This window comes from Lepidochelys kempii, chromosome 13, assembly GCF_965140265.1.
Source record: "Lepidochelys kempii isolate rLepKem1 chromosome 13, rLepKem1.hap2, whole genome shotgun sequence".
Lineage (NCBI taxonomy): Eukaryota > Metazoa > Chordata > Testudines > Cheloniidae > Lepidochelys > Lepidochelys kempii.
Window position 1 is genome coordinate 37,960,963 of NC_133268.1, and position 21,890 is coordinate 37,982,852.

General features: G+C 50.1%; 1 pseudogene; it reads left to right on the top strand.

Moving 5' to 3' along the window:
* Positions 1 to 1,359: 1,359 nt before the first annotated feature.
* LOC140896785 (Ig mu chain C region membrane-bound form-like) lies at positions 1,360 to 21,600 on the top strand (annotated as a pseudogene).
* Positions 21,601 to 21,890: the final 290 nt, after the last annotated feature.

Genomic DNA, 21,890 nt, shown 5'->3' on the forward strand with positions numbered 1-21,890 from the left:
GCCCCTGCTAGCTCAGCCCTGCCTGCCCCCCCCCGCCAGCTCTGCTAGTGCCCCTCAATCGTAACCTGCAGCCCCTGCTAGCCTAGCCCTGGGCTCGCTCCCTACAGTTCTTTCAAAACTGTTATCCGATAGAATCATAGAATATCAGGGTTGGAAGGGACCTCAGGAGGTCATCTAGTCCAACCCCCTGCTCAAAGCAGGACCAATCCCCAATTTTTGCCCCCAATCCCTAAATGGCCCCCTCAAGGATTGAACTCACAACTCTGGCTTTAGCAAGCCAATGCTCAAACCACTGAGATATCCCTACCCCCTTATCCCAGCTTATAGGTGGAGTGTGAGATAAGCACCTCTGTTCCCCTCATGGACTCATGGAATATCAGGGTTGGAAGGGACCTCAGAAGGTCATCTAGTCCAACCCCCTACTCAAAGCAGGACCAATCCCCAATTTTTGCCCCTGATCCCAAATGGCCCCCTCAAGGATTGAACTCACAACCCTGGGTTTAGCAGGCCAATGCTCAAACCACTGAGCTATCCCTCCCCCCCCAGTCTCTGTGGGGGGCGGGGGGCACCGTCTGGCCTCCCCAGCTTATCCCCATTTATCTCTGATAGGGTTAAAACACCCTCTGCACTCATGTGAGAAGCCAACAGCAGCCACTTTCCTGTAATTTACTCACCATGTTGGGTCGTGGTCCGGCACTGTAGACCGAGGGGTTCTGTCCGGGAGTCCAGCTCTGCTCTGTGGCTGTCGCGTAGCTCTTCTGAGGTATCTTTGCCTGTCAGACATCCCCTCTCTTCCCCCCGCAGAGGGTAGTCAAGATAATTATAGATTGAAAACAATAGATGATGCCCACTGGGGAGCTTTCACTGTTACAGCTCGTGAGAAGGTGTGAAATTTGGACAGGTGGGTGAGCCCAGGGGGCTAAAACCGGGGTGAAAAAACAACATTGGTGTGACTTTCACTTGTGGAAACTTCCCCTTTTCAGCCCATGTTGTTTGTTTGTCGGTTTTCCCCAGAGATTCAGCCAGGAAGGTCCCAAAGCTCAGAAAAGATTGAGGCCTCCTGGGGGCTCTTTTTGAGAACCTGCTGTGTGGGAGGGTGAAGAAGACAACTTTAGGGCTGTCCTGGAACTGGGGATAGAACCCAGAAGTCCTGACTCTCAACCACCCAGGATGGATAGATTGATAGTGGGGATAGATAGATGTCCTGTACATCGTTGCACACAAGTTTCGTGTCTCGCTTCTAGCCATCTTTTCTTTATTTTAACGTCTCCTGGCAGTTTGTCTTTATTACACAAAGGGTCTCTTCTGGTCCTTGCCCCTGCGAAGGTGGTGAGAAGTAGTTGGGTGGTTTGTCGCACGATGACTGGTGGTGGAATGTTCACTGCAATTTGACCTGTTTAAACTCATCAATTCGTGGAGTTTTAGGGCAGAAGAAGGGATCACCGTGATTGGCACGTCCCCCGGCGATCCCTGGCCCAAGCCCCACCTTCTGGTCGAGCAGAGCAGTTAGAAAGAGAGGCCAAAGCTGGCTTTAAGGACTCCGTGTCATGGAGAGTCCACCAGAATCCAGAAATAAGGACTGGAACCCCCAAAATACTGTAAAATTGGGAAAGCCAGCTGGGAGTGAATATTTCATCCTCAGTGAATTTCCCCTGGACCTGTCAGTGTCCCGGAGAGGCAGACTGAAGAGCCCAGAATCCGAGGTGTATGGTTTGAAAGATCTGTTTGCACAGAAGGGCAGGGACCAGAGGAGACAGCGCGCGTGTTGAGTTATCTCATCCATCTATGACTCATGGAGGGCTCTTCCCTAGCTTTAGCAAACGGTCTTGTCATCAAACAGAGGAAGGGACTTAGGGAGCTGGCTTCGGTTCCCAGATCTCCCACAGACTCCCCCTGTCACCTTGGGGAAGCCACGTTGTGGCAGTTCAATACAAGACAGGACACGGCTTTAGGCAAGCAAGCAGGCTGGTTTGGTGACTGGATTGCCCCTTTCAGCTTTTCCACCCCTCTTTAATTTCTCTCCCCCCTGCGCATTACATACTCCGACCGCAAAAGGCATCAACAAAGGAAATAATATGACTTTGATTAATATTCTTATTTACCAGCCTCTATCTACTACAGTCTTTGTTCTCAGGGCTTGAGCCTAGGCCGAGGAAGCTTCCCACGGTTGATGTCCTTATTTTGACTTCCCAGATGGTCCATGTTTTCATGGTCCATGTCCTTGGACAGAGCAGAGCAATGTGTGCATTGCTCCTACACAACAGTCAGGGTGTGCCCTGACTGTTTCCAGGTGCATGAACGCTACATGAACTCTTCACACGTCATCTCTCCAGGCCTCAGTTTCCCCATCTGTTCAATAACAGTACTGATGCTCGCTTCACACTGGAGAGCTGAGGAGGGCTGGACTCACATTGTGAGGCGTGTGTGTTGCGGTCCAAATACAAGACAGAACAAGGCTTTAAGCAAGCAAGCAGGCTGGTCTGTCTTGTCAGCTTTCCACCCTCTCTTTTATTCTCCCCCTCCTCCTGTGCATTACATTCTCCAACAGATAAAAGGAATACACTGGCTTTGTTTAATATTCTTATTTACCAATTTCCTTGCTCTCGGGCCTTGAGCCCAGTCCTGGGAGGCTTCCCACAGTTCATGTCCTCTGGGCGAATTTCCAACGTTCATGCCCTTGAGAGGAGCCGTGTGTGCACTGCTCCTACACAACACTCAGGGTGTGCCCTGAATGTTGTCAAGTGCATGAACCCTGCATGAATCCTTCACGTGTGGGGAATATTTCTGCCTTCTAAAGGACCAGAGTCTCCTTTCAGCATCACTTGCACAAAACCAGAGCGAGTCCACTGGAGTTGCTCCAGGTTTACACTGGTAGATCAGTGGCCTGGTTTTCAGAGTTTCCCCTTTTGATGGTTTCTCTCATATTCTCTTTCTTTTTCCAGCGACCCGCACAGCCCCCTCCGTCTTCCCCCTGGTTCCCTGCTGCAGCAAGACCAGCAATGTGCCCCCGGACACCAGCTTGGCCTGCCTCGTAACTGGCTATTTGCCATCACCAGTGGACATCAAGTGGAATTCTGGCCAAGTGACCAAGGGGGTCAAAACATTCCCAGAGGTGACGATGAGCAATGGGCTCCACACCCAGAGCAGCCTGCTGATCCCCTCCGACAGTTCCCGGCAGGGCGACCCCTACCAGTGCGACGTGACGCATCAAGGCACAGGGAAGACAGTGTCCGGGAAGTTCCCTCAGGAATGTAAGACATGCGGCGGGGGGAGGAGGGGGCAGCCAGGCTGAGATTTTCAAAGCGCCTAGAGGGTCTGGGAGCCAGTTAATCTTAATCCACATCCCGTAGGTGCCTTTGGAAAAATCTCACCCTGCAAGAGTGGGGAAAGTTTGGCCCCGTGTTGAAACACACTGAGCCCTGGTGCTTTGTCATTGCAGAACTCCCGCCCCCAGTGCCCCTCTCCGTGGGCCCTGGAATGAGGGAAACCTCAGGGTGAAACGCACCCCTGGGCAGAGACCTATGTTCCACTAAAGGGGAGGTTTTTCAGCCCTGCCTAAAATATTTAGGCCCCCGGTTCCCCTGGGCACTTGGCACGTAAATCCCTCAGGCACCTTGGGAAATCTTAGACACGCAGCTGGTCTGAAATGGCACCTAAGCCTCATGCTGCCCTTCTGTACAGGGGAAATCTTCGGCTCACTGCCTTACTCCCTCACCCTCACCCAAACCCAAACCCAAACCCAAACCCAGACCCAGACTCCTCCCACCGGGGGGGTAGAACAAAGCTCATTCGCTGCTTCAGTCCAAAGGCCAGGTTTGTTCACACAGAAGGACTCAAAGCAAAACCAGTGGAACTCAGAGCACAGGCTCCCAGCCACCCGGGGCCCCCCCAGCGTTCAGCCAGCTGGATGGGGAGCACACCCCCCCTTTCCCACAAGGTCCCCTTTCCCGCATGGTTCCTAACCCTCCTGCCTGGTCCACATCTAGATATTTCCCCCTCAGGTGCTTTCCTCAGCACTGAGCCAGAAGCTTTCCCTTATATAGACTGCAGCAAGCAGCCCCATGAAACTCCAATTCCCAGCAACCACTGGCCCTAACGGGGCTACACCCCCTTACAAGCTAGCACTCGCTTACACCTCTTTGTCATGGAGCTGTGTGTGTTTCTTGCACTCCGGCTGTTCTCGGGCATCTTTTGAAATGGATACAACCCCAGAGCAGCAAACCTAGGCATTCTGGGGTCAGAACTTGAATGGGTGTAAATCGACTGATCTCCACGGAAGTCAGTTGCCCTGTGTCGACTTACATCACCTGAGCATTTGACCCTTTTTCCATAATCAGACACAGTCAGTCCTCTCCCAGGTTTTCTTCTGATGCCATGTCATGCTCTACAGCGCCACAGTCCCCCTTAAATGGGACATTAATTAAGGAAAAGAAGTTCAAAGAAACACAGCTCAAGTTCCAGCTTTGTCCCTGCTGTTTACCAGGGAGAACACACTCCAGCAGCATGTGCAGAAAGAATGCACGGAGGCATTCAATATTTGCCTAAATGATTTAAGGGCCCTGTTCCCATTTGTTTTAATCCCTTACATGGCTGTGAAGTTAATCCCTAGAGGCTGAATAAAGTACGCAGTGTAAACACAGCACAACAAGGTGGGGTTTTTGCCAGTGCTGGGAGGACTGTAGAGTTAGCACTCTCTTGGGAAGGGGAGTGGGGATCTACAGAGAGTGACGTTGGACTGTGTTTTCCCCTCTCTCTGCTCTCAGTGTGTGGTTTGACAATGCCACCCCAGGTTCACCTCCTGGTCCCCACCTGTGAGGACAGCGCCACAAAGAGCCAGCTGGAGCTGGTTTGTCTCCTCCTGAGCTTCAAACCCGGCAAAGCCAACGTGAAATGGCTGGTGAATGGAAAGGAGAGGAGCCCCCGCACCCTGGCTTTTTCCTCTGCAATGGGCACAGATGGCTCCTACATGGGGCAGAGCCGCATGACCGTCACCAGGCAGAGCTGGGAGACGGGGGATGTCTACACCTGTCAAGTGACCCACCCAGCAGTGGGAACAGAGCTCTCCATGCACAATGCCAGCAAGTGCTTGGGTGAGGGGCTACGCCTCTGCATGGTGGGGAGGTGGGGTGGAGAGTTACTCAGAAACCAGCCCTGCCTAAGGGTAGGTGGGACTGCACCTAGACCCCAGTGTGATGGGAGACATAGGAGTACCACAGAGAAATTGATACTGTAGGTGGAAGGGAAGAGAAAGAGATATAATGGGGGGATGGATGGATGGATGGGGTGGATACTACCAGTGTTCTGATGGGGATGGATGGATGGATAGATTAGATTAGATTAGATTTCGATAGTCTTTTTCTGCCTTTCCACATTATTTATGCTGGTCAATGACATCTCTTTGCATTTCTCAGCCTGCCTCAGAAGTTCACTTGACCCAACCATCTACTTAACCAAACCCTCCTATGAAGACGTTATCAAAAATTCTGGTCATGTTACCTGTCTAGTTTTGGGTTATGACTTAGCAGCCAGCAGAATCGCATAGAAAGTGGATGGGCAAGTCAGCTCTGTGGCGAAGACAGAAACTTTCAAGAAGAACAGCAACGGGACCACCAGCCTTGTCAGTTCTCCCCCTGTGTCACTGCCCAATGGGGACAAGGCACCATATTTACCTGCAAAGTGACCACACTCTGTTCTGGAGAACTAACCCAGGACATAACCATGAGCAATACAGGTGAGTAGCCTTGTCATCTCAAAGGGAAAGGCAAACTCCAGTCACTGTTAACTGGGATTAGAGGGTGAAACTCACCCCACACAAGTCCTAGGAAGCCTTGAAGTCCCAGTTAAACCCCTCAAATAACTCTTTAGCAGAGCCGAGGCCCTCAGCACAGGGGTGTATTTCAGCCGTAATTAATATTTCCCCTGTGAATCTCTCATTCAGGGGATCACCGTTAATATCCAGTTTAGAGGTTTTCCCAGTACTCACTTTCTTCTTATCATTGAATGCCAGCTCCTCTAAAACTTTCACTCCCTTGGCTCCCTGGGATCCGGGGATGTGGCCTTTGAGGGACTTTGAGTGTCCTATTTGTGACTCTGGTCTGATGTGCATTTGTTCTTCTTATCTCTGGAAATCAGGCTGGTGCTTGTCATCCGGCATTCGGCTTTTCAGGGATATTTCTTGTGAGACTCTCTAAGAGTGTCCAGTGGAGTTAGGTTCCCAAATCCCATTGAAATACCCAAGATGTCCAAGTCCCTTAGCCAGCCTTTGAAAATCTTGATTGTGTTGAATTTTGCTGTGAGCGTTTGAAGGAGGGAAGAGGCTCCATCTGAGTGAGCAAATGGGTTGGTGACCCAATGTCATGATGATGCATGGCGGAGACTTGGGGTGAAGAGGAAATAGTGTGGTTCAAGGCTTGGGGTGAGGGTTCAGGTTTGGGACGCAGGACTAGCTGAAAGTCCCCTGCCCATCTGCATTACGGTAAAACCAAGCTGAGGATAATGATTAGGATGATGATCTCGAAGGGGATGAAGATGATGTCAATGACAATGAAGAAGGAAATGAAGATGCTGAAGGAGAAAAGAGAAAGAATGTTAGAATGCTGAAGGAGATGATGAAGATAAAGAGGAAAAGGATGATGATGAAGATTTTGATCTGAAACAGAGGATGATAAAGAGGAAGGAAGTAATTATGAAGACAAGGGAGGTGAAGAAAATGAATATGACGATGGTGATGAAGATGAAGATAATGATGTTAAGTTGTTGCCTTTTAAGGTTGAAGTTCACTGTACATTCTGCGGGGAAGGCTTTGGAGTTCAGTTGAGTCTTTGGGTGATGGTCCAGTTGAGTCTTTGAGTTTCAAGGGAGATGATGCTCAATGGTTGGCTTTTTGTTTTGCCTGGTCTAGTTTCACACATACTCTGAACAACTGCCCTCCCTGGCCCCTTCACACAGTGATAGCTGCTGGATCTAAGTCCGTAACTTAGACATGCTAACCAAATCTTATTTTTCTCTTGCCCCTCTTTTTTTTCATTTAAGCATCAGTAAGAAGGAGCCCACAGTCACCGTCTCCCGAGCCTACCACGAAGACATCTCTGGGAACAGTGTCTCCTTTATTCTCATCTGCGAAGCTAGTGGCTTTTACCCTGAAGAGATCAGCATGTCATGGTTGAAGAATAACTCCCCGGAACTCAAGTCCAGTTACAACAGTGGCCCTGTGTCAGGAAATGGCACTTTCTCTGCCTACAGCATCCTGAAGGTTGAGCAAAGTCAAGGAGAAGGAAATTACACCTGGGTGGTGCATCACCCAGCCATGGAAGAGCCCAAGAGGGTTGTGGAAAAGGTGTCCCTCGGTAAGTGGATTCTCAGAGGCAGGTTTTAATTTGGGGATGTTCACACGTGTTCTTATCCTGTCCAGCCAATGGCATGAACAACCGCATGACTCCATGTGAGCCCTCATGGGAGGGGTGGCAATGAAGGATTTCTATCTCCATTATGATGCTGTCTTTGGTGAAACCAAGACTTATTGCCACCTGAGCTGGGTGGAGAATGTCCCCTCCACTCCAGTGCAGGAGAGTTCCCTGTATTTCCAAGGCATTATCCAGTCCGAAATGCCCCAAGTAATGGGGATCCCACCCCACCCCTGGAGGAGATGATTCCACAGCCTCACAGAGCATATCACCACTAAAGGAAGTGCAGGAAAACTGTCCTAATTGCAAGAGAGAATTTAAGGGAGGGTGCAGAATGTAATCTCATTGGGCTGTGATTTGGCCAAGACATTGGGGTGGACACTCTTGCTCTTAGGGAAAGTTCAAAGAGATCTTTCATGGCTGGGAGGTGGTTCGCTGAAAATGTTCTTTTCTTCTTAACCATGGATCGCCCTGGGTGTTGTTTGCTCCACACTTGAACATGGATTCCCACGATGGCAGATTCACAATTTTGCCCTTATTGTCCCTTCTTATTCTTCAAATTTGTTGCTGGCACATTAGGAAAGTCTTCATGGATTTGCAGCCATGACAGGCACCCAATTAAAATCTGTTCTCAAGGAAAAGATGAGCTGGGGTGGGGCAGATTCCATATCGGATTCAGAAGCTGATGAATTCATGCAAACAAAGGAGATAAACCCCACAGTGGGGCTTGGGCGTCCATATGAATCTGGAATCCCAGCTCCAGCAGCATCCACTTTAGAAACTAATCTCATGAGTGACACCATGCATATCCTTCACACAACATTCAATAGAAGACATTGTCCCCGGGTGCCAGGACTCCCGTCAGATTTGAGCCACCATGGCTGGTCTGTTCCCAGCCATGTTTTCCGCAATGGGACTTTTTCCCAACAAAACCAGAGATCTTCAGATTTGCTCCTGTGACCCGGAGACCCAAATAAACATAATGGGACACAGGAATCCCAATCTCTCGGTTGGTTGGAAAATCTCAGCCATTTTCCCCCTGCTCCATAAGATGAGGGTCCCGCCCCTTCTACCAGGGAACCCAGTGCCCTATTTTCACCTCCAGTGACCCTCAGCCCCTTTCCCAAACAGCCCCTGGGCTTTGCGCCCCTGAGAGAGAGGCACTCAGTTACCACCTCATGCCTGTTGAAATATTTGCTCACCCCAGCCCTCAACGCTGCCTCCTGCCCCCCACCAGGTGTCAGCAACTGTAATCGACACCCTCTGGAGGTCTCTCTCCTTCCCCCTTCCCTGGAGAAGCTCTACATAGGGCAGAACGCCACCATCAGTTGTTTGGTGAGTGGCATGGAAATCCCCGGCAGCCTGGAGGTCTCCTGGAACCGGGGTAGTGGGGGCCCGTTGGCTGTGGTCTCCAGGGAGCCAGTGCTGCAGGAAGATGGCACCTACAGTGCAACCAGCATCCTGCGGGTGTGCGTGGAGGAGTGGCAGGCGGGGGAGGAGTTCACCTGCACCGTGAAGCACCAAGACATCCCGTCGGCCATTGTCAAGAGCATCCGCAAGAGACACAGTAAGAACTCAGCCTTTCACCTGTAGGGGGCGCCAGCTCTAATCTGGCTGCAGGCTTGGGAGAGTGGCTGGCTCAGGATGTGGGGAATGGGACACGGGACCTTCTGTCTCTAGGGGGTGCTAGCTGTGATCCGGCTTGAGGTCTTTGGGACTGGGAGTCGCAAATTTGTGGGTGGGATGAAATGGGCAAATTTATGAGACAGAGGGGGACAGAGTCAGGACTCCTGGGTTCTTTTTCTGTCTCTGGGAGGGGAGTGGGATGTCGTGGGTTAGAATAGGGAGACTGGAAGCCATGAGTCCTGAGTTCTAGCCCCTTTTCAGGGAAGGTATTTGGATCTGGTGGGTTAGTGTGGGCCGAACTCCTGGATTGTATCCATGGGTCTGGGTCGGGAGTGGGGGGTCTCGTGGGATATAGCAGGGTGATGAGGGTGGAGGGTGGTAGCCAGGACTCCTGGGTCCCAATCCTTCGCATCAACCCTTTGCTGTTTCTCATGGCAGTGGTTTCCCTCCGGGCCCCTTCTGTCTACATCTCCCCTCCTCACGCTGAGGAGCTGGCTCTCCGGGAATCGGCCACCATCACCTGCCTGGCCTCCGGCTTCCGGCCCAGAGCCATCTTGGTGACATGGACCCAGCAGGACCGGCCCGTGCCCCAGGAAGCCTACACCAACATCGGCCCCGTCCGGGAGGCCGGGAAGGAGGAGCGCTACTTCATCTACAGCAAGTTCAATGTCTTGGCATCTGAATGGGAGCGGGGGGACACGTACGCCTGCGTGGTGGGGCACGAGGGTCTGCCCATGACCTTCGTCCACCGGAGCGTGGACAAAGCCTCCGGTAAACCCACCGCCGTCAATGTCTCTGTGATCTTGTCCGATACCGACGTCACCTGCTACTGAGGAGCAGAGCCGCGTGGGCTCCTCACGGCGTATCTGAGATGGCCAGGGAACCTCGTGGGCTCTGGGATTCCTCTTAGCCTGTGTGTAAAGCTGTGGGAGCTCTGGTGTACAGAGCGTGGCTGTGTGTGGAATATGCCCAAATAAAAATGCAGCATGCCAGAGTTTGTGATGAAGGGTGTGTCTTCTGGCGGAGACTGTCTCTGTGTCTCATCCACCCATCCACACTTCTTCCCACAATATCTAGATGTATCCCCCCACCTTTCTTTCTTTCTTTCTTTCTTTCTTTCTTTCTTTCTTTCTTTCTTTCTTTCTTTCTTTCTTTATAGACTACATCAATTCATTCTTCCAAACAGGATCCATCCACCCATCCTAGGCTCTGGGGGAGGGATAGCTCAGTATTTTGAGCATTGGCTTGCTAAACCCAGGGTTGTGAGTTCAATCCTTGAGGGGGCCACTTAGGGATCTGGGGCAAAAATAGGGGATTGGTCCTGCTTTGAGCAGGGGCTTGGACTAGATGACCTCCTGAGGTTCCTTCGAACCCTGATATCGCATGATTCTATACCTGTTGCTTTGATTCTACAATGTCCATGCATGCAAAATTATGCAATCTTCTCTCTGCATCCATCCATCTTCATGCATTGTCATGTTTCTACCTGTCCATCCCTCTGCAGTGAGTTGCTATCCATCCATTATTATTTATGATATTGCAACTCCTAGATCTCCTGACTGAGGTCAGAGCCCCATTGGATGGGCCCTGTATGAACACACACAGAGCAAATGTCCTGGAACCAAGGAGCTGATAGTCTAAGCAGACAGAGGCTGGGATGGGATATTTTGGCACAAAAGGATTAAAATAGGGATGCTATAAAGAAGCAAGACACCCAACTCCCACTGCAATTGTGAGTTTATCTTCACTGGCACCTAATTTCCTAAGAGTCCTTTAAAGACCCCAGCCCAGGTGGCTTGTCTCTGGTCACACTGCAGGTCAGTGGGAGAGGTGGGAATAGAGCCCTGATCCCCCATCTCATAGAATCATAGAATATCAGGGTTGGAAGGGACCTCAGGAGGTCATCTAGTCCAACCCCCTGCTCAAAGCAGGACCAATCCCCAATTAAATCATCCCAGCCAGGGCTTTGTCAAGCCTGACCTTAAAAACTTCTAAGGAAGGAGATTCTACTACCTCCCTAGGTAACGCATTCCAGTGTTTCACCACCCTCCTAATGAAAAAGTTTTTCCTAATATCCAACCTAAACCTCCCCCACTGCAACTTGAGACCATTACTCCTTGTCCTGTCCTCTTCTACCACTGAGAACAGTCTAGAACCATCCTCTCTGGAACCACCTCTCAGGTAGTTGAAAGCAGCTATCAAATCCCCCCTCATTCTTCTCTTCTGCAGGCTAAACAATCCCAGTTCCCTCAGCCTCTCCTCAGAAGTCATGTGTTCCAGACCCCTAATAATTTTTGTTGCCCTTCGCTGGACTCTCTCCAATTTATCCACATCCTTCTTGTAGTGTGGGGCCCAAAACTGGACACAGTACTCCAGATGAGGCCTCACCAATGTCGAATAGAGGGGGACGATCACGTCCCTCGATCTGCTCGCTATGCCCCTACTTATACATCCCAAAATGCCATTGGCCTTCTTGGCAACAAGGGCACACTGCTGACTCATATCCAGCTTCTCGTCCACTGTCACCCCTAGGTCCTTTTCTGCAGAACTGCTGCCTAGCCATTCGGTCCCTAGTCTGTAGCTGTGCAGTGGGTTCTTCCGTCCTAAGTGCAGGACCCTGCACTTATCCTTATTGAACCTCATCAGATTTCTTTTGGCCCAATCCTCCAATTTGTCTAGGTCCCTCTGTATCCTATCCCTGCCCTCCAGCATATCTACCACTCCTCCCAGTTTAGTATCATCCGCAAATTTGCTGAGAGTACAATCCACACCATCCTCCAGATCATTTATGAAGATATTGAACAAAACCGGCCCCAGGACCAACCCCTGGGGCACTCCACTTGACACCGGCTGCCAACTAGACATGGAGCCATTGATCACTACCCGTTGAGCCCGACAATCTAGCCAACTTTCTACCCACCTTATAGTGCATTCATCCAGCCCATACTTCCTTAACTTGCTGACAAGAATACTGTGGGAGACCGTGTCAAAAGCTTTGCTAAAGTCAAGAAACAATACATCCACTGCTTTCCCTTCATCCACAGAACCAATAATCTCATCATAGAAGGCGATTAGATTAGTCAGGCATGACCTTCCCTTGGTGAATCCATGCTGACTGTTCCTGATCACTTTCCTCTCATGTAAGTGCTTCAGGATTGATTCTTTGAGGACCTGCTCCATGATTTTTCCGGGGACTGAAGTGAGGCTGACTGGCCTGTAGTTCCCAGAATCCTCCTTCTTCCCTTTTTTAAAGATTGGCACTACATTAGCCTTTTTCCAGTCATCCGGGACTTCCCCCTGTGGCGGTTCAGTGATGAGACAGAACACAGCTTTATGCAAGCAAACAGGCTGGTCAGCGGAGATGGGCTGTTCTGCCCCCCCGCCTTCCACCTTCTCCTTTTATTATATTTCTCCCCCTAAGCATTACACACTGCTACACAAAGGAATGTATGACGTTGATTCATATGCTTAGTTACCATCCTCTATCTACTACAATCCTGGTTCTCAGGCCTTGAGCCCAGGCTAAAAAAGCCTCCCACAGTTGCTGTCCAAACAATCAAGTTCTCATGGTTCATATCTAGCCCTTGTCCTTGGATAGAGCAATGTGTGCATTGCTCCTAGGAAACAGTCAGGGTGTGCCCCGCCTGCTTCCATGTGGAATAGCTAAACATTAACCCTTCATCCCCCGTTCGCCACGAGTTTTCAAAGATAATGGCCAATGGCTCTGCAATCACAGCCGCCAGTTCCTTTAGCACTCTCGGATGCAACTTGTCCGGCCCCATGGACTTGTGCACGTCCAGCTTTTCTAAATAGTCCCTAACCACCTCTTTCTCCACAGAGGGCTGGCCATCTACTCCCCATGTTGTGATGCCCAGCGCAGCAGTCTGGGAGCTGACCTTGTTCGTGAAGACAGAGGCAAAAAAAGCATTGAGTACATTAGCTTTTTCCACATCCTCTGTCACTAGGTTGCCTCCCTCATTCATTAAGGGGCCCACACTTTCCTTGGCTTTCTTCTTGTTGCCAACACACCTGAAGAAACCCTTCTTGTTACTCTTGACATCTCTCGCTAACTGCAGCTCCAGGTGCGATTTGGGCCTCCTAATTTCATTCCTACATGCCCGAGCAATATTTTTATACTCTCCCCTGGTCATATGTCCAAACTTCCACTTCTTGTAAGCTTCTTTTTTATGCTTAAGATCTGCTAGGATTTCACCGTTAAGCCAAGCTGGTCGCCTGCCATACTTACTATTCTTTCGACACATCGGGATGGTTTGTCCCTGTAAGCTCAACAGGGATTCCTTGAAATACAGCCAGCTATCCTGGACTTCTTTTCCCTTGCTTGATAAACAATTAAAACAAGGGGAGCTGCATCTCCGAACCTTAGGAGACATTCAGCAACAATTGCATGTCCTTTTGTTTACTTTAAATAATTTAATACTGAATACAGATCAGCAGACCCCCGCGGATTGGCATTTTCATAAGTCCGAGGTACTGGAAAGACCGCGTGTCTATTACCGTCAGCTGCCCGATCCGCAATGGTTGGGCCCAGTACCTTTAATTACTTGGGGTCGGGGATATGCTGCTCTGTCTCTCCCTGCAGGAGTGTTGTGGGTTCCGGCCCGGTGTGTGCGACCGGCACTGAAACAGCATGGCGTGACACCAGGGGCTGTCGAACCCCATACCGGAGTTTCAGCTGACCTTGGAGGAGAACGTGGTGCCTCCCGGGTCGACAATGGCGGGATGGAGATGGAGGAGACGTAGCATCCCAAGCCAGCCCGTGACATGGGGAGTAGTGAAAGCATTGGTTGCCGCGGCTCAACGAAGACTGGCAGCAGATCAACAGCCAGAGACTCCTGAGACTCTGTTTGTGGCCATTCTCGCCCAAATCACTGCTAATTGTGTATTGATTGTGTGCCTTATGTGCCTGCTATTTCCTGTAGGGGTTGACTCGGCAGCGCCTCCTCCGTTACGGGCCCGAATGACATATAACCTATGGGAAAGATTGGCTTCAATAGCAAATGTTACCCACTTTTGTTTATCTGATTTTGTAGCAGCTGAAGAATTGTTAGGTACGTGCCTTATTCCAGTATGTGATCACCCTGAGGAAATAGGGAATGAGATGATGCTTGCTGCTTACGCGAACCTCTCTTCCCAGTACTCTAGCATGGCTAATTGGGGCCCGGCCAACTACACTTTACCCTCTTGGGCTTATTTTTTGCTGTTGCTATGTGCAATGTATTTCCTTTTTGTTAAGGCTTTGTCGAGACCCGCCCTGGCAGGCTCCACGAGTTATGACCTTGTCTGTCTGGGAGTTAATGGCTTGAAAAGCAAATTGATGGCTACCATGAGATGGCCGAGCACAAATAAACAAAAAAGGAGGGGATGAAGGATTCATGCAGGGTTCATGCACTTGGCAACATTCAGGGCACACCCTGAGTGTTGTGTAGGAGCAGTGCACACACGGCTCCTCTCAAGGGCATGAATGTTGGAAACTCGCCCAGAGGACATGAACTGTGGGAAGCCTCCCAGGACTGGGCTCAAGGCCCGAGAGCATGGAATGCGGTAGATAGAAATTGGTAAATAAGAATATTAAACAAAGCCAGTGTATTCCTTTTATCTGTTGGAGTATGTAATGCGCAGGAGGAGGGGGAGAATAAAAGAGAGGGTGGAAAGCTGACAAGACAGACCAGCCTGCTTGCTTGCTTAAAGCCTTGTTCTGTCTTGTATTTGGACCGCAACAAAAAGCAATAGTAAAAGGTTCTATAGCCTGTGACAAAGCTCTGTCCTTGCCTCTGTGGGTCCCGTGTTTCCTGGTGCATTTTGCTAGCCTCAGAGGCTCACTGTGACCCTCCCCGTAACCCTTCTCTCTCTAGAGACAAGGGTCACAGTCTACTGAGCCATTTTCATCATAAGCCAGTGAGGGAGGTGAGGAGAAGTTATCCTTCCTTGCACAGTCTCTGTTGTCTCCCAGTCTCAGTGATTAATCAGGGGGCAACGGTGGTGGTGGTGGGGAGCCCGGGCCCACCGTCTACTCCGGGCTCCAGCCCAGGACCCTAATAGTATCAGCTATGGTAGCTGACCTTTTAGAAACATGACATGTAGAATTCCCTGGGCTACTTCCCCCACAGCAGCCCTCACTTCCTCAAGCTCCACTTCACCCTTACCTCAGGGCCTCCTTCCTTGTGTCTGATATGGTGTGTACTACTCAGCCTCTCCAACAGCGCAACTTCCTCCCACATCTCCTGACATGCACACCCACCTGACTGACTGGGAGGCTTTGAACTAGTTTCAGCCAGCCCCTGATTGGCTTCAGGTGTCCCAATCAACCTAGCCTTCTCCCTGCCTTCTGGAAAGTTCTTAATTGGCCCCAGATGTCTTAATTGACCTGGAACAGCTGCCATTTCACTTATCCTGGTACCAGGGATTTGTTTAGCCTGGAGCTAATCTATCTATCTCCCACTACTTTTCCATAGCCATCTGGCCTTGCCCTGTCACAAGCCATATAAATAAGAAGAAAACAAAGAAAGAAGTGGGACCGCTAAACACTGAGGATGGAGTGGAGGTTAAGGATAATCTAGGCAAGGCCCAATATCTAAACAAATACTTTGCCTCAGTCTTTAACAAGGCTAATGAGGAGCTTAGGGATAATGGTAGGACGACAAATGAGAATGAGGATATGGAGGTAGATATTACCACATCCGAGGTAGAAGCCAAACTCGAACAGCTTAATGGGACTAAATCAGGGAGCCCAGATAATCTTCATCCAAGAATATTAAAGGAACCGGCACATGAAATTGCAAGCCCGTTAGCAAGAATTTTTAATCAATCTGTAAACTCAGGGGTTGTACCATATGACTGGAGAATTGCTATCATAGTTCCTATTTTTAAGAAAGGAAAAAAGAGCGATCCGAGTAACTACAGTTTGACATCTGTAGTATGCAAGGTCTTGGAAAAAATGTTGAAGGAGAAAGTAGTTAAGGACATTGAGGTCAAAGGTAAATGGGACAAAATACGTGCCAAACCAACCTGATCTCCTTCTTGGAGAAGGTAACAGATTTTTTAGACAAAGGGAACGTAGTGGATCTAATTTACCTCGATTTCAGTAAGGCATTTGATACGGTTCCACATGGAGAATTATAAGCTAAATTGGAAAAGATGGGGGTCAATATGAAAATTGAAAGGTCGATAAGTAACTGGTTAAAGGGGAGACGACAGCGGGTCACACTGAAAGGTGAACTGTCAGACTGAAAGGAGGTTACTAGTGGAGTTCCTCAGGGATCGGTTTTGGGACCAATCTTGTTTAATCTTTTTATTACTGACCTTGGCACAAAAAGCAGGAATGTGCTAATAATGTTTGGGGATGACACAAAGCTGGGAGGTATTGCCAATACAAAGAAGGACCGGGATATCATACAGGAAGATCTGGATGACCTTGTAAACTGGAGTAATAGTAATAGGATGCAGAGTAACAGCCGTGTTAGTCTGTATTCGCAAAAAGAAAAGGAGTACTTGTGGCACCTTAGAGACTAACCAATTTATTTGAGCGTGAGCTACAGCTCACTTCATCGGATGCATACCGTGGAAACCAGCAGGACAGTGGGGTGGGAGGAGGTATTGTTTCATGGTCTCTGTGTGTATATAATGTCTTCTGCAGTTTCCATGGTATGCATCCGATGAAGTGAGCTGTAGCTCACGAAAGCTCTTGCTCAAATAAATTGGTTAGTCTCTAAGGTGCCACAAGTACTCCTTTTCTTTTTAGTAATAGGATGAAATTTAACAGTGAAAAGTGCAAGGTTATGCATTTAGGGATTAATAACAAGAATTTCTGTTATAAACTGGGGACACATTACTTGGAAGTAACAGAGGAGGAGAAGGACCTTGGAGTATTGGTTGATCACAGGATGACTATGAGCTGCCAATGTGACATGGCCATGAAAAAAGCTAATGCGGTCTTGGGATGCGTCAGGCGAGGTATTTCCAGTAGGGATAAGGAGGTGTTAGTACCGTTATACAAGGCACTGGTGAGACCTCCCCTGGAATACTGGGTGCAGTTCTGGTCTCCCATGGTTAAGAAGGATGAATTCAAACTGGAACAGGTACAGAGAAGGGCTACTAGGATGAAACGAGGAATGGAAAACCTGTCTTATGAAAGGAGACTCAAGGAACTTGTTTTGTTTAGCCTAACCAAAAGAAGGCTGAGAGGAGACATGATTGCTATGTATAAATATATACATTGGACCATTGGAACGAACTTCCAGTGGTAGAGGTGGAGTCGCCATCTCGAGATTTGTACATCCAGCCTGGGGTCCATTCTGGAAAATATGCTCCCAGCAAAGACAAGTCATGGGGCTGCATAGAGGGGTAGCTGGGTGAGATTCTCTGGCCTGTGATATACAGGAGGTCAGGCTTGTTACTGTAATGGTCCCTTCTTGCCTTAAGATCTACAAATGCACCAGTCAAGGTTTCAGAGCTAGGAAGGTCACGTCAATTATCCATCCACTACCTGGGCCATAGAGTGCACTGGTGAGTGAATTAAGATTTCAGCTGGTACATCCAGACAGCTGAGGCCTCTCATGCCAGCCCTTTGAGTGCCCAGGTGTGTACTAATTTGAGGAGGCTCCAGGCCATTTCCCAGTCGATGTTCATGCCATTGACAAGACACATGGACAGGCTCAGGGAATGCTGGGCTGTGAGTCCTTCCAACTCTTGGGAACGGGTTCCCAGGGGAGCCCAGGCTGGTGGTGGATGAAAGGGGCTCTGACTGCGAGGTGTCCCATGTGGGATGAGTTGGGAGAGGTCTTTACTCAGTCCCCATGACACAACCACATAGACGGCTGAAGGAATTAGAAATGGGCCATGGAGACGTCTGCCTACAGGGACTGAGGTCACTGCTGTATGATGGTGGCAGAGTCACCCCAAGGGAGAAGTCAGTTGGGGGCCATCACGTCTGTTCCAGTGTCTGAGAATATGGGGCAGCTCAGGGTGTTGCTGATGGGCTGGCCGTCCCTTTCCCCCCTTTTCGTAGGGCTTGAGGGTGGGCTGGTCAAGTGTTGCCCAAATGTGGTGATGGGCTACAGATCTTTCCCCTTCTAGGAGCATGGGTTGAAATGGAGTCCAAGCGGGTAGTGGCTTAAAAGTTGTTCCCATCATATGGCCCCGTTATTAGGTGTATTACAGTTGTGTGTAGAGGTCTCCACTGAGTTTGGGACCCCAAAAAGCTAGGAGCTGCACACAGATAGAGTAAGAGATAGTCTCTGCCCAGGAGAGCTAAATGTCCAAACAGAGAAAGGATGTGAAGGGAAACTGAGGCACAGAGAGGGGAGTGAATTGCCTGATGAAGGGTTCATGTTTAGCTATTCCACCTGGAAGCAGGCAGGGCACACCCTGACTGTTTTGTAGAAGCAATGCACACATTGCTCTATCCAAGGACAAGGGCTAGATATGAACCATGAGAACTTGATTGTTGGGACAGTGACTGTGGGAAGCTTTCTTAGCCTGGGCTCAAGGCCTGAGAACCAGGATTGTAGTAGATAAAGGATGGTAAATAAGTATATTAATCAACGTCATACATTCCTTTGTGTATCTTTTTGCGGTAGCAGTGTGTAATGCTTAGGGGAGAGAAATATAATAAAAGGAGAAGGTGGAAGGTGGGGGGCAGAACAGCCCATCTCAGCTGACCAGCCTGCTTGCTTGCATAAAGCTGTGTTCTGTCTCATCATTGAACTGCCACAGCCTGAGGTCCTGCAAAGTCAATGACAGAGCTGGAAATAGACCCATGGGGGTCCTGAGTCCCATCCTAGTGCTCTGTTCATTGGACCTCACTGCCTGTGGGATGATATGAGTTGAGGGAGGTCTCAGAACAGCTCTGTGGGTAAATTCCCCAGGTCCCCAGAATAGGGATCGGGGGGAATTGGTGCCTCTGCTGCCCGAGAACTGGTCCCAGCATGGCTCAAGCTGGCATTGGCTGGGAAGATGCCGCTGTTGGATGGGTGCGCATGGCCCCATTGAGCTATGCATTGGCAGGTCTCAGCCCAGCTCTGTTGCTGGCCTGGGGAGGGGAATCGCATGCTCGGGGTGGCTGGGGTGTGTAAAGGAGCCAAAGGGCATGAAATTTAATGGAAGTTGGGGCTGAAATCCCTGAGGCTGCTGTGAGAATTGCAGCCTGTGACGGGGGGTCTCCCCCTGCAGCCTGCCCGGTCTCCCCTGGCAGGGACCCTCTGTCTCTGACCCTGGACAGGGATCTCCTGCCCAGAGCCCAGATCGGAGCTCCCCACTGTGCCCACTCAGCTCCCTGGGTTAACGAAGAGGCCTCTCTAACCGGCACGTTTGTCTCATCCCCAGCTCCTCACTGCCTAGTGGAGGACCAAGGCATCTCTGTTGAAGGAGGATAGGAGGAATCTGACGGTCTCTGGACACCTGTTGCCTTCATTGCTCTCTTCCTGCTCAGCCTGTTGTACAGCGCCGGCATCACGCTACTTAAGGTAAGAGCAACAGCTGCCTTCATGGTCCCGCGTCACCGCTGAGAGCAACAACCCGTGCTCAAGAATCGATCCCACGTCATCAGCATGCAGCCAGCCGCCAGCCGCAGGAACTACTTAGTCACCCACATTCAGTGATGAAATTCAATAAGGACAATGCCAGGTACTCCACTTAGGAAGGAACAATCAGTTGCACACACACAAATGGGAAATGACGGCCTAGGGAGGAGTACTGCCGAAAGGGATCTGGGGGTCCCAGGGGATCACAAGCTAAATATGAGTCAACAATGTAATACTACCGGGAAAAAAACGAATTCTGGGATGTATTAGCAGGAATGTTGTAAGGAAGATACGAGAAGTAATTAGTCTGCTCTACTCCGTACTGATAAGGCCTCATCTGGAGTCTTGTATCCAGTTCTGGGGACCATATTTCAGGAAAGATGTGGAAAATTTGCAGAAAGACCATAGGAGAGCAATGAAAATCATTCAAGGGCTAGAAAACTGGAGAAGAGAAGACTGGGGTGGCCTGGGTGGGGGAATGAGATTATAACATTTTCCAAATCTATAAAAGGTTGTTCTAAAAAGGAGGGTGAAAAATTGTACTTGTTAACCTCGGAGGCCAGGACAAGAAGCAATGGGCGATAATTGCAGCAAGGGCGGTTTAGGTTGGATATTGGAAAAACCTTCCTAACTGTCAGGCTGGGTAAATACTGGAACGAATTGCCCATGGAGGTTGTGGATCCGCCATTGTTGGAGGTTTTTAGGAGCAGGTTAGAGAAATACCTGCCAGGGATGGAGAGGGGACTAGGTGAGCTGTGGAGGTCTCTCCCTGTCCCACAGCTCTATGATGTTACGGTTGTCAGAGGCTAACAGCAAAGTCAGGAGTCAGAGCTCAGGTTTAGGAACAGGTTACGTGGAGGGATGAAAGCCTGGGTGCAGGACAGCAGCTGGGCTGGACCCAGACGGGAAGAGGGGAGGAATCGGGCTGGACCCAGACGGGAAAAAGGCAGGAGCTGGGCTGGACCCAGAAGGGAAGAAGGCAGGTGCAGGGCTGGAACAAGGAGTCACAGCTGGTATTGCAGCCCTGGGGAAATTCTTTGGGCAGCTGCTGAACTTCTGCTGGGCTCATGAACCGGGCTGCTGACTCTGCCAAGCAATCAGGGTGGAGCCAATCAGGCAGCCGGTTCCAGGCCAGGTGCGCACGTCAGGTTGCCTGGGACTGGCTCTGCTGCCAGCCCTGATTCCTGACAGTGACCAACGATCAATGAGAGAGAATCAGGAATGATTACTTATTAATAATCCACCACCCGTCATCACTAATTAATGAGCTCCCATCAAGGTTAATGCGGCAGTGATCAATATATGAGTATCGACAGTCTATTATCAATTCCAATTGTTTATCACTGAGAAATCAATAATCACGAATTGACTATCCCTGGTCAGTACGGAGTGATCTGTACTTAATGCTGAATAGCCATTAATCTGCAATTAATTATCAATAATCAACACTCACAGATCAGTAATTAATGTTAAAGAATCGAGGATCAAGCATCAATACGCTGCTAATAATTATCAATTGATAAGAATCACTTGTCAATAATGAGGAATTAATGATCAATGACCAAAAATGAACGATCCCTAATTAAGAAGCAAGAGGAAATGTTCCAAGAGCAAGGCTCAATGAGTGTCAATCAATAAGCACTCAGCCGTGATCACTAAGGATCTGTGGTCAGGCCCAGAAGCACAAAGGGCCAGAGGTGCCCGTGAAGCCGGTTCTGTGCTGGGCTGCGTTGCAATGGGGCTGGTACCAGAAGCAGGGAGAATTGGCGGAGGCAGCTGCGGCTCCCCAGGGACTTGGTGTGCGGCACCCGGTGGGCAGTGGCCGTTCCCTGAGGCGGTTTGACAAGGCTGGTGTCTCTGTCTGGAAGATGAGCTCCAGCTCAACCCAGACATCCTGGCAGGATGCAGGCATGGCTGGGCGAGGCTAGATGGTCCCAAGGGTCCCTTCTGGCCTTGCTCTCCCAGCCGAGGATGCTGCCCGTGAGCGGCACCGGCTGAACCCCTCTGCTCTCTGTGTCCCACAGGTGCGGTGAGGGGACAGCACTGCTTCGTCCTCTTCATTCCCTCCCTCCATCTTCAGCCCTCCTGGGCTCCGGCCCCCTCTCCGGACACAGGGAGGGACCATGTTCCACGGCAGCGCGGAGGGCGCGACAACGGCCGCTGAAGGGTCTGAGCTCTGCAGAACCCAGAGCAGCGAGGGCAGAGTCCTTCCCCGGACGTCCCCGTGGGGCAGCCCACGCTGGAGCTTGAGCTCAGCCCCGTGCCCCTCAATCCTCTACCACCATCCCACGGCAGGGACTGGATTTCCTTGTGTGTGTGTGTG